The following is a 12,956-nucleotide window of genomic DNA, read 5'->3' on the forward strand; positions in this document are numbered from 1 at the left end:
AGAGTTTTAGATGCATTTGAGCTTTGGTTACTTGCAGAGTGCTGGTTTTTGTCATTAGATTGTGATTGTCTGCGTTTTATGAAATAGGGTGGAGGTCTGCCTCTGCCCAGTGACCAACACTTTTCCTCTGTATGGCCTGTTTTGTGACAGGAATTACAGAATCTGTTCAGTTTGCCACAGTGTGGCTTTCTGAATTCTCCTGCAGATGGAGGATCTTCATGACATTCTAACACAGCTAGCTCACCATGCATTTGTTTCCGTGACTCAATTCTTGTTGCCCAGTTAACAATACCTTCGAATGTGTTTTGTGCTGGAGAAGCACCACACATGAGCAGTGGCGGATTTAGCAAATCGGGGGCCCAAGGCAAAGGTAGGTAGGGTATGGGCCCCTCCCCATCCAATCTTTAAAAGAGAATGAAAAAAATATGTACCGACTGAATGGTGGATAGGCAGGTAAAGCTAATCTACGGGGAAGTAAAGGTTAGAGAGGAGAAAAAAACCTCCCCTTTAAACCCTGCATACACTTCTTTACTCCTAAACAGAAACATGTTACAATGTTTACATGGTACAATTTCTGGTAGCCTAAGCTATGTTTTTTTTCTTTTCTTTTTTTTTCTTGACAAATTTCACCATTTCGATTCAATTATTGTGACTTGATTCAATATTGACTCATTTGGATAAATATTAGGTAACGTTTCACAAGATAAAAAAAGCCCTATCAGTTGGTATAATTTAAGGTTAAAATAAGTAATATAGTACACATATTTAGCCAAATACTCTCTATAGCTCTTTTTTTTCTAGCCAATTAAATGGCTTTCCTGAGGTAAATTTTATGTGACGATTGTTCTCCAGCTGTTTTACCTCTTTCTGCGGTTGAAAAACACGTACTGATCGATATTATGAATGAGGAATATACATTTCGGTAAGTTATACTGTATCTTTCAACATTGTTCGTGTTTATTTACTATTAGCTAGAGATGATCAGTTCACGTGCCGCTATAGGAATCTGTCACGTCACAAACGGCAAAACGGTATTTATTGTTTGAATTTCGTAATAGAATTGACAGAATCTGAGTGCTGAGATTTTTTTTAAATATCATGATTCATAAGTAAACTGCTCAGTTTTGTCTGTCGATCGTGTCCTCTTTGCTTCACGATTTCTCTGTGCATTGGACGTTATTGTTCCTGATCTGTATCCCCAACAGTTGCCGTAAAAAAGTTTGTCATCTTTGGCAGTGTTCCCAAATACTTATCAGCGTCTTTTCACTTTTTTCTTTTATTTGAGCCGCTTGGGTAACTTTGAAACTTAAAATTTTCGCGTTTAGACTCGTCTTGCTCTGTTTGTGTATTTCCCAGTCCTCCTGTTACAGCGTATTGTTTATCTTTCGCGCCGTGCACCTTTATGGACTTTTTGCTTTCCTCCCGCTTCCTCCTTTTTTCAGCACCGCTTGGGTAGCTAGCTTCGCTTCATTTTTACTCTGTCTACTACTCTGTACACTCTGTCTGTCAATCACTTCTTTTTCTCCGTCAGTTTTTTGGCACAGCCTTGTCACTTTCGCAGATGCGCAGTAAGTGAGATAATGGAATAGTCCAATGTAGTGAGGCGGGGGGCCCCCTCCTGTCTGTGACACTAATGATTTGATGCCATTTTTCGCAAATGGAGTTTTAGAAATATATAATAAAAAAAAAAAATTATAAAAAAAAACCTTAAGCATAAGTTAATAGGGCAATTTGGGGGCCCCAAGGTAGCTCGGGGCCCAAGGCAATTGCCGACCTTTGCCTAATGGTAAAGTCCGCCCCTGCACATGAGTGATTGCTGTACACGCGGCCCTGCATTTGTAAGCAGGAATTCAAGGAGAATTACATTGTTGTGGTTAACACCCTCAATTCCAGAATACTCCTCAAAAAGTTCAAACATATTTTCTGCATATGTCTCAAACGATTCTTCAGTACTCTGTTTCCGATTGAAAATCAATTCCCATCCAACAGGACTACAACCACGCAGCTCGCGAAGGCATTGTTTTAGTCTATTCAAGATTTCGCTCTCAGGCTCATTTTGATGCATTGACTGCACAATGGTGCCTGTCATCAAAACCTGTGATATCTTATAGTTCAGAACATCTGGAATTCAGCTGATAACAATTTGCCAAATATCTGTTGGTTCGAGCTGAAATGCATGTTTTAGACTAACAATGTGTCTCCACCATGGTTCGAATGGCCCTTTCAAAGGGAATGGTCCGATCTCTGCTTTAAACAAGCTACATTCAGTTACTGTTAAAGGACGCCGAATGGTTGACTCAGTGCCGTTTGGGTGCCGTATCACCTTAACACTAGAAGTCCCAGAGTTTTTTAACCCTCCTTTAGCCAAGTGGATGCTAACTGGCCAGTCTTTTGGCTATCATTAGCATCAATTCATGTGTAAATGTGGTCATTACCTGAGCAATCTGCAGGGGGGTTGGGGGGGGGGGGGTGTGTGTGAATGGTTGCTGGTGGCTTGTTTGTATGTGTGGGGGAGGGAGGGCTGCTAAAAGCAGAGAACTTGACTCGCTGCTGTTTCCTGCAGTATATTGCAACTAAACCTGACAAGTTTGGGATCAAGTTTTGGGTGGCTTGCGACCTAAAATCCAAGTACATTTGTAATGTCCTCCCATATCTTGGCAAGGACCCTAGTCGTCCCAGTGGAGAGAGACTGTCTGAAAATGTAGTGATGAGGCTGATGGAACCATTCCTAGACAAGGGCAGAAATGTTACCACGGACAATTTCTTCACATCGCTGTCACTTGTGCATAAACTTCTTAGCACAGTCAACAAGATTCGCCGGGAAATCCCTCAATCCGCTAGACACACAGATCGCAATGAATTCACCACTCAGGTATGTTGCAGGTCTTTTGTGGTTCTATGTTTATGTGTTTCTAATTTTTAGAATCAACACCGCCAAGTGTGTCATTGTGTCATTGTGTGTAAAAGTGCTATGAAAATAACAATTTATCTTATTTATTAGGTGTTTTCAACCACTGCTGCTACGCTGACGGCGTATGCGGCCAAACGGAAGAAGACCGTCTACATTCTTAGCAGCATGCACAGCGTGATTCAGACTGAAAATACCACCAAAAGGAAGCCAAACACTATCACCCTTTACAACACCACAAAGTGCGGCGTGGATGTGATGGACCAGATGGTGCGGGAGTACACTGTCCGCACAGGGACACGGCGCTGGCCAGTTGCCGTGTTCTATAACATGATTGACATGGCAGCACTGAATGCACATGTGCTGTATCAAGCATGCACCGGAAGGCAGGAAATTTTGTACTGTTTTTATCAATAAATCTCAGCAACAAAGGAAAAAAAAAACATGTGTGTTGATTTCTCCCTAAGATGCCAAAGTGAAACACAAGTTTCCTTGAAGTGGCTCAGCATGGCCCCACATTGTTTGCATAACAAAAGCAACTGTTCACAGCTGATTACGGATATTAGCCTAAAGCCTTTCAGCCCATCGGCTGTCCTGCGGGTTTTATAGGTAGAAAAGCCAAATGGCTGCTCTCTGGGACTTCTAGTGTTAAGGGCAGAAACAGGCACTCTTTTCATAACTTCATCACATGCTTCATCTGTCTGAAAAGATACAAGATTATTAGAGCAGGCTGCCTCTTCTAGGAAGTGTACATTTTTAGCCCAATCGCTGTTAAGCTTGTTGGGAGACTTGCTTTTAGCATTTAGCTTAGCCTTAAGATCTGCAATGGTGTCTTTGTGATTTTTACACTTTTTATTCAGGGCTAACAGCTCAGCTAGTAATTTATCTAGCTGTGTTTGAAGATCTTGAATCTTTTCCTCAGACTTTTTTGCCTCTGCATTTTTAGAATGCACTTCCTCACATTTAGCATCCATAAGCGAAGATAGAAATTTTGTTAACTCATTTAGCCGTTTATAACTTATGAAGTTTAAAGCCTCAATTATTTCACCATGTTTTGATTTCTTCTGTTTACTACCCACTGTTTTCCACCAAGTGAAAATGTCATTGTCAATAGCATCCATGTTAAGACCTTTTCTACTGAGTTTGTACAGTGTAGGCTGAACCTTTTCGGCCCATAATGTAAACAGGACATGATCAGTACACATGATTTCACAATAATGGGCTTACAGTTAATTTTCCCGGATTTTTGACTAGATAGTCTTCTTTCTAAAAAAGATCTATCTCCATCCCAGCATATCAAATACTTTAGGGGTTTACTTCTCAGAGGAACTTAAATAAGCCAAATTAAATTGAATTACTTAATTTAATTCCATCTGTGTCAAAGTTTAAGATTTTAATGGAATATAGAGTTTGTCAAGATTAGTTTAGGTTTGGTATAGGATATTAATGTTTTCAATGTGGCTTTTGGGCCTACCAGTCAGCCAGTGAGACAAAACATGGTTTAAGCGTTTGGACGCAGCATGGCTTTAGCCATTAGCATTAGCCTTGGGCACAGCATGGCTTAGCATTGACAATAGCACTTAGCATTAGCCTTGATATTTGAGTTTTAGCCTGTAAATCATATCATCCTGTTTTCCCAAAATTTTCTTTTCATAAACAATGCATCGATCTGCCTTTTTATTTATAAAATCACGTGTTTTCCGATCTTTTACAAACTTAGATTTTTCTTTCTCTGTTTTCTGTTAGTTTGCTCATTCTCTTCACGTGTTGCTGGTTTCAACAATGGCCGGAAAACATGCGCCTGATTTTAAAACTTTTAGGCTTTACTTTTTTAGCTCTTCATCGAGTTATTAATTATTTGGAAGATGTTATTCTCACTTGTTTCGTTTCCTGTTGCTTAGGCAAAATAAGGAGATCTTTAAAATCTAATGCACAAGGGTTTTCATTCTTCATCTGGCTACCGCATCACGTTCTAAACAAAGGGCTTTAATTCCGACCCGTAAACAATGCAAACATTTCTTCAACACTTCTATAAAGGGCAGACAAAGTTTACTTACCATCGTGGCGGAAGAAAGAGAAGATGTTCAAACCTCTTGTTGATTTTAAAATCCCAAATACTTGCTGAAAAGGACATTTCTCGTGAAACTGTTTTGATCTGTTTTGAGATCACGTCGAGGTCACCATTTTGTAAGGCCCGCTATATTTGGTCCAATCTCCGGTTCGCCAATACACGGGGAAGGTATCACGTGTTCTGTCCTCACTCATGCAAAGTATTGGTTGGTTAAATTTGTAATACATTGATCATATGTATTTACTCGTTAATTAATCTGACAGGTTTTAATAATATCTGTGCCTCACTAAAAATGAGCGAATGTTTGACTATTCATTTTAACCATTAAATAAACAATGTCAAAATCAGTTGGAATAATCACATTGTAACAATTTAATATTTCAGATATCAGAGATCAATTCCACAATCAATTCAAATATCTAGAACATGGTTATACATTGGTTACACCAAAGAATCTTACCCAGCTTGTACCTGAGATAGAGAGAGAGAAAGGGAAAGAGAGAGAGAGAGAGAGAGAGAGAGAGAGAGGGAGAGAGGGAGAGAGAGAAACCACCTATTCAATTCCACGTCCAGCCAAGAAGAAGAGCCAGAGAGAGCCAGAACACCTTCCTTTATCCTCTGACCAGGTGACAAGGGGGATGGGGTGAGACCACCCTCAAATGGCTTCTATCCCACAGAAGGGGGGTTGCCTTATCTGGCCTTATCTCTAAACCAGTTTTCTATGAACTTCTATAAACCTTATTTCCTTTTATTTTATCCATCTGGATATGAGATATCTGTACCACTCACTTTGAGACATTTCAAATGACACCAAAAACATAACAGTCAATGTTGAATATTCACATTAAACCATGTTCTTGTGTGAGTTCCTAGTTTCTGAGAGGAAGAAAGGCTGTATTGGGAGGTCAAATGTTAATTAGCCAGCAGGGCCCTTTTGTCCCATAAATCAGGCCTCAACCAGTATTTTCAGTCTTACACGCCTTTCCCCTCCACAAGGGAAATGATCTGAATTTTCTCGGTAACGTTACATTCAGTGAGCCTTTTAAGCTTCCCGCGACACCGGAAGACGCAGCACAAACAGGACACCGTCCGCGCTTCCTGCCTCTCAGCAGCACCCGAACAGAGAACAAACTTGTATTGATCTCTCTAAAAGCTGATTCCAGGTGCCTCTTGAAATTAGGTTTCTGTCTGTAATAATTACCAGCTACTTCCTCTCTCTCTCTCCTTATTTTCTCTCTTTGATTTCATTCACTCTGATCACGTTTTTTTATGTTCTTGTTTGCTTAAATGTTTGTTTGTTTTATTGTTTGCATTTTTACGTACGTTATAGTTGAAGCTCATGTAATCTCTAGTTTGACATTTATTAAAACCCATTCATACTTTGACTGTCCCTGTGTTTGAAAATCCACCTTTATGAAGTCAATGAAATGCAAAAGATCTAATTAAGCTACACGCTCGATATTATAGACTACTTTGAGTAGATTTAATTCATAAACCCAAAAGTTTTTTGTTCACGGCCAGAAGATAAACTTTCTTGGAGTTTGTAAACAGGGATACCCCTTCTTAACTGTGATAATCTTACATTTATTCGCTGGACGAATGACTGATGACTAGACCAGTTACAGAACAAGGTAATCTCTATAATTGATAAAGTAAATGTATTTACTGTAAATGCGATTTATGAATTATGACCATGAGTTATGATTATTAATATTTCCAAATTCCCTATATCCTTGAGTTAATTCGCATTGACCCAGAGTCAGATATATTTACGTTACAGAGTATATATGTATATATATATATATATATATATATATATATATATATATATATTGTTGTGTGAAACATGCAATTGATTCTGTTATGACTCATATAAACAGGCTTATATTGACTATAACAATGCTTGTATGTAAAGGAAAACACTGTAATAGATTTCTTATAAGGGAAATCAAAATGTAAAGGAAAACACTGTAACAGATTTCTTATAAGGGAAATCAAAATGTAAAGGAAAACACTATAACAGATTTCTTATAAGGGAAATCGAAATGTAAAGGAAAACACTGTAATAGATTTCTGATAAGGGAACTCTTTATAATTGGTTCATAGTAATGACACTGAGACATGTTTTATTTGAAATTGTTTAATTGGTTCATAGTAATGACACTGAGACATGTTTTATTTGAAATTGTTTAATTGGTTCATAGTAATGACACTGAGACATGTTTTATTTGAAATTGTTTAATTGGTTCATAGTAATGATACTGAGACATGTTTTATTTGAAATTGTTTTATTGATAAATCTGATTGGTTAAAGAAAAAAGACACTGTAAACCATTTGTGGAAAAATCATTTATTGAAGTAATACAATACTGAAATGACTGAAATATATCCTGTGTTTTAAGCATTTATTAAAGGAAGAAATAGGCTAGATAGAAATAGTACTATGTATTAGAAAGCATATATTCAGTAAAATGAAAAAGTATTACCTGGTTGTTGTATTCTAGACCAAGAAGAGAAGACGGCTGAGGGCCCGAGCTCGTAAGAGGAAAACAAGGCAAAGGAAGGCGTCTTTTATGGAAGTTGTAAAAAGACTGAAGGAGTTGACAATTGTTCCAGATCTGGGATTGGATAAATTGTCTATATGTGATTGAATATGTAATGAAGGGGTGTGATGAAATGAATTATAAAAAGTTACAGTGAAACATATGAGAGGCAGATGCTGTGAAGGAAGACAGCCTCTCCCTTGTTTGATGGTCCAAGCCTGACACTTGCTGACGAAGCTTGTGAACTGACAACTTTTGAACTTTATTTTGATTTTTGATATTGTATGGAAACCAATTGTTATAGAAATAATAAAATACTAATAATTGTTATAAAAAGTAACAACTTGCCACAAGTCTCTGCTTTATAAAGAATTGAGCTGAACTAAACCACGGAGAAGTCTTTCTTCTAAGTTGTGAGTATGGACATTTGAATACTTATTATTTAGAACGAATTCGACTTACTTTACCTTAACCTGAGAATAATTAAAATAAGGTAGAAGGTGTGTAGATTTAAGAATCATTAAGAGAATTAAATTGAACACCAAAAAACAATGTATATATATATAGTGATGGTTACTTTTTTAATCTTTTACTCATTTATTCATGTTTCTTATTGTTGTCGGTAAATAAAATATAATTAATTTCACTAAATAATGCATTAATTCATTGCTTGACTGAAAATTGAGATGTGTTCATTGCAATTATCTATATTTTGCTTGTTTTACTAAAATATATAATTTTCAGTACAAATAAAGTATTGGTTGAAATGTATTATTATTAGTGTGCATAAGTGTTGGGGTGGGCTAGCAATGCATTTCATTTTTGTCACGATCGCACACACGAAGACAAAAGAAGATCCAATAATGCAGCTTTTATTTAAGGGTAATCCATATTCGTACATCCAGTCCAGGCAATAGGTCAATATCCATATAAGTAATCCAAAAACAAGAAACAAACAGGAACACGCAAGACTGACCTCAGGAAGTGGTGTGAACTAAACAAGGACTCCGTAACAAACACTAACACAGACAGGGTTTTTATACACACAGAAACTAACACTGATAATGGGGAACAGCTGGGTGCAATGAACAGTGATGAGTACAGACAGGATTGTGGGAATTGCAGTTCATGAGTGAGTGACACCGTGAGGGAAGGGGACCTCTAGTGTTTATCCAGGGAACACAAACCAGACACTGTGACAATTTTGGGGTAATCTTAATTTTTAAGGAGTGATGCTTACATTTTCCCAGAATAAAATCAACAGTTTTCTCCAAAGGCGAAATCTTCGCGCAGCTGCCTGTCTCCTTTGTACAAACATTACAAACACTGAGAAAAAACGCTCTACGTAGGGCTGTCGAGTTACTGATGTTAGTGCACCTGTCGCTCATATCATTTTGTTATTGCAAAACTTATAGTTACATAAAGATCAGGGAAAGATACCATGGTTGTATCTTTCAACAATGATCGATCATAATGACAAAAAAACAACAAAAAAACCCACAGAAAACATAAATAGCATGGGTATGCGTACATAATATAAGATTATATACACGGGGGAAAAAAGCACAATGACGAGGTTAAATATCTTTGAATAATTCATCGTAATAGATAAAGAAAATGCATTTTTTGTTTGCTATTTATAAGCTAAATAAAACGAGATATAAAACAAGGGATAAAACGTCTCTGGTTACTGATGTAACCCTCGTTCCCTGAGTAGGGAACGAGACGCTGCATCGATACTCGATACTTTGGGGAATGCCTTCGGCATGAAGCGTCTGAAGTCAAATATGCAACTATTCCAATCTTGATTGGTGCAACGTCATTACGTCACCCGTGACGTCGCATGTGACGGTGATCCGGAAGCTATAAAATGGTCACAGGAACCAGGAAATGTTAGCTTCTAATTGGTCAAAGCAAGTCGTTCTCAGGGGCGCGAAAAGTGTGGCCGAGGGATGCAGCGTCTCGTTCCCTACTCAGGGAACGAGGGTTACATCAGTAACCCGAGACGTTCCCTTTCGTAAAGGGAAGTCCCGCTGCATCGATACTCGATACTTTGGGGAATTAATACCCACACCGCCACACTGAGAGAAAAACGACCTAGTATAAAGCATCTGGTACACTCACGGACGATATAATGAGTAGAGGGCAGATCCAAACTAGCTTGTCATAAGATTTGGTGTAGGAAGAGGAGGTCAGGAGCCGGAGGCTCGACTGACCTCCTAGATGGAAGCCCCAGACAGTAGAAAGTATTAGATAAGAGGTGAAGGCAAAAGCGCACCTTGTACTTCAAATATGAATGGTTTTAGCTAACCAGCTGTCTTTTAATAAAGGTAAATAGCTCCTAACCCTTGACATAACTAGATGGACTGGCTCCTCTCAGCCTGAGGCCTATATAGGAACCTCCAAGGCTATGACCTTGATCATCCGACACATGCGATGGAGGATGGAATACCTGAAGAATCATGATATTGCCTACAGGCACCTCAGTACCGGGGCAAAAATAATGTAGAGTGGCTCCCACGCTAGCAAGTAAGAGGGGGCAGCACCACCACTCTTCCAGGGAGTAAGACGAGCAGGAAGCAGACTCAATAGATTATTCTATATATTCATATAAACTCATATTATATTCATATATGTCATCAACAATGAGACCAATAGGCTGGATGAAAGGATTCATCCTCCAAACTACCGGATACTTTGGGGAATGCCTTCGGCATGAAGTGTCTGAAGTCAACTATGCAACTATTCCTACATGGAGTTTCAGTGGGAATGTCCCTACGTGCACACCCTTAGAGGCTTGCGGAGGGCACTAAGGCCGCCACAGAGGCCCTAAGCATGAACGGGAGATCCCGTTAGAGAGTAGGATGGAACACCAGTACTGAAGCCAGTGGGCAGTAATAACACTGGGTTCAATGCCCTCCCTAACTTAATTGTTTAGTTCCTAGTAGAGTGGGGTTCTAGAATGGATGACCTGACCACCTCGGTGGAAAGGGCAACCTTGTTATGGGTGGGACCCCCTCAGGGGCCAGACTCAAAGTCTCCATAACTCTGGTCGTGGATGAAATAATGTACCACCGGCCTGAGACAGAAGATCTCTCCTAATAGGAATTTTCCATGGAGGACTCTCCAGGAGACTTATAAGGTCCGAGAACCAAATTCGGGCCGGCCAGTACTGAGCTACAAGGAGTAATCTCACACTGTACCTCCTGACCCTTTCTAGAACCCCAGGGAGCAGAGCGATCAGGGGAAAAGCGTACAGACGTGACCTCGGCCACATCTGTACCATGGCATCCAGGCCCAAAGGAGCTGGATGTGAGAGAGAGTACCAGAGCGGGCAATGAGAGTTCTCATGAGAAGCTAACAGGTCAACCTCCGCCCGGCCAAACTCTCTCCATATCAGCTCAACCACCTCGGGGTGGAGCCGCCATTCCCCGGGCCTCAGCCCCTGCCTCGACAGGATGTCTGCTCCCAAATTTTCAACCCCAGGAATATAAATAGATCTGACAGAGAAAAATGTATCCTGGGACCAAATAAGTATCTGATGCACCAGTCTACAAAGAGGGCGAGATCTCAAACCTCCTTGGCTGTTGATATAAGAGACCACCAACATATTGTCTGTCCTAACAAGAACATGATGGCCTCTGAGGTCCACAAGGAAGTGCCTCAGGGCAAAAAACACAGCCAACATCTCCAAGCGATTAATATGCCATGAGAAATGATGGTCCTTCCAAGTACCTCGGGTGTAACGGCCCTCCATAACTGCACCCCAGCCCGTAAGGGACGCATCCGTAGTCAAGGTCTTCCTCTGACATGGTGCTCCCAAAACCGGGCCTTGAGACAGGAACCATGGTTTCTTCCACATGACAAGAGAACGAAGGCATCTGCGCGTAACTCTGATCGTACGTAAAGGGTTTCCCAGAGGAGAAAAACCCTTGTTCCTGAGCCACCACTGCAAGGCCCTCATATGGAGCAGACCAAAAGGTATTACCGTGGAAGCTGCAGCCATAAGACCCAAAACTCTTTGAAAGTGTTTGACAGTGATAGCCTGGCCTAACCTAATACTCTTCATTGTGTGTAAGATAGTATTAATACAAGCAGGAGACAATTGTGCCCGCATCGTAACTGAGTCCCACTCTACTCCCAGGAAAGTAGTTCTCTGAAGAGGAGTTAAGGAACTTTTCTTCACATTGAGTCTCAACCCCAAGCACCTCAGATGACGCAAAACAACATCTCAATGTTGAATTGCCAGTTCTTTTGACTGAGCTAAAATGAGCCAGTCATCTATGTAATTTAAGATACGAATCCCCTGAAGTCTCAATGGAGCAAGGGATGCATCCATACATTTAGTGAAGGTGCGAGGGGATAAGGCTAGGCCGAAAGAAAGGACCCTATATTGATAAGCTTTTCCCCCAAAAGCGAATCTAAGGAACTTCCTGTGTTGTGGGATGATGGAAATATGAAAATATGCATCCTTAAGATCTATTGTCACAAACCAGTCCTCGGATCTGTTTGTTGAACGATCATAGGTATAGTCAACATCTTGAACTTAAATCTCCTCAAAGATTTATTCAATACCCTAAGATCTATAATGGGACGCAGCCCACCATCCTTTTTTGGAACTATGAAGTACCGGCTGTAGAACCCGGAATCCCTCTGCTGTAAGGGCATATATTCTATGGCCTCCTTAGCTAAGAGAGTCTGAACTTCATCTTCCATCACCTGAGCCTGATCAGGAGATACCAGCGTATGAATAACACCACTAAATTTAGGTGGTCTATACTGGAACTGGATTCTATATCCCTTCTCGACTGTATTCAGGACCCACTGAGATATATTTTGAAGACATTTCCAGGTGTCTAAATAATCTACTAAGGGAATCAGTCTCTCAGGACTGACCTCAGGTGTTTTATTTACATCTTTATTTTCATTTTTATTTTTATTTTCGATGACCTGAAGCAATCTTCTGGCTGGAACTAACCGAATAATTTTTTCTACAGGCCTCGTGAGAGATAGCGAACGTTTCAGGGCCATAGATTTCTTTATGGGAACACTCTGTGTAATACATTCGCTAGAAGTCGACGCGTCCCGAAGCGCACTTGACGGCGGGAAGCAACATCGATTTCCTGAGGGCTCCGCGGAGCGAAGTTTTAAAAAGCTCACGCGGAGGGGGATGCCCTCAGAGGCCTGAACCTCCCGTCACGGCCTCTTATCCGAAGCCTTCCTCGCCTGCATAACAGTCCTCAGATCTGTTTTCGGCTTGGAAGGCTTCGACTGAGGGTGTTGCCTCTGGCTCCAGGCCCCTTGAGGGGGAGCACGAGAGGCAACACTCTCCTTCTGCCTCAGCAGGTGTGAGGAGCTGGCGGCGGCCTCGTGGGACTGCCCCCTGGCAGCAGACCCACGAGACCTGGAGCGACGGCGGGGGATTAGCTCTTTG

The 12,956-nt window shown here is 40.6% G+C and overlaps 1 long non-coding RNA gene across 1 annotated transcript; it reads left to right on the top strand.

Moving 5' to 3' along the window:
• Positions 1–2,798: 2,798 nt before the first annotated feature.
• On the top strand, positions 2,799–3,176 carry LOC309485689. The gene is made up of 2 exons (XR_014201258.1): positions 2,799–2,872; positions 3,002–3,176. It is a non-coding gene; the product is annotated as an uncharacterized lncRNA (long non-coding RNA).
• The last annotated feature ends 9,780 nt before the right edge of the window (positions 3,177–12,956 follow it).

Source organism: Leuciscus leuciscus, assembly GCF_965113295.1.
Source record: "Leuciscus leuciscus genome assembly, chromosome: 21".
Lineage (NCBI taxonomy): Eukaryota > Metazoa > Chordata > Actinopteri > Cypriniformes > Leuciscidae > Leuciscus > Leuciscus leuciscus.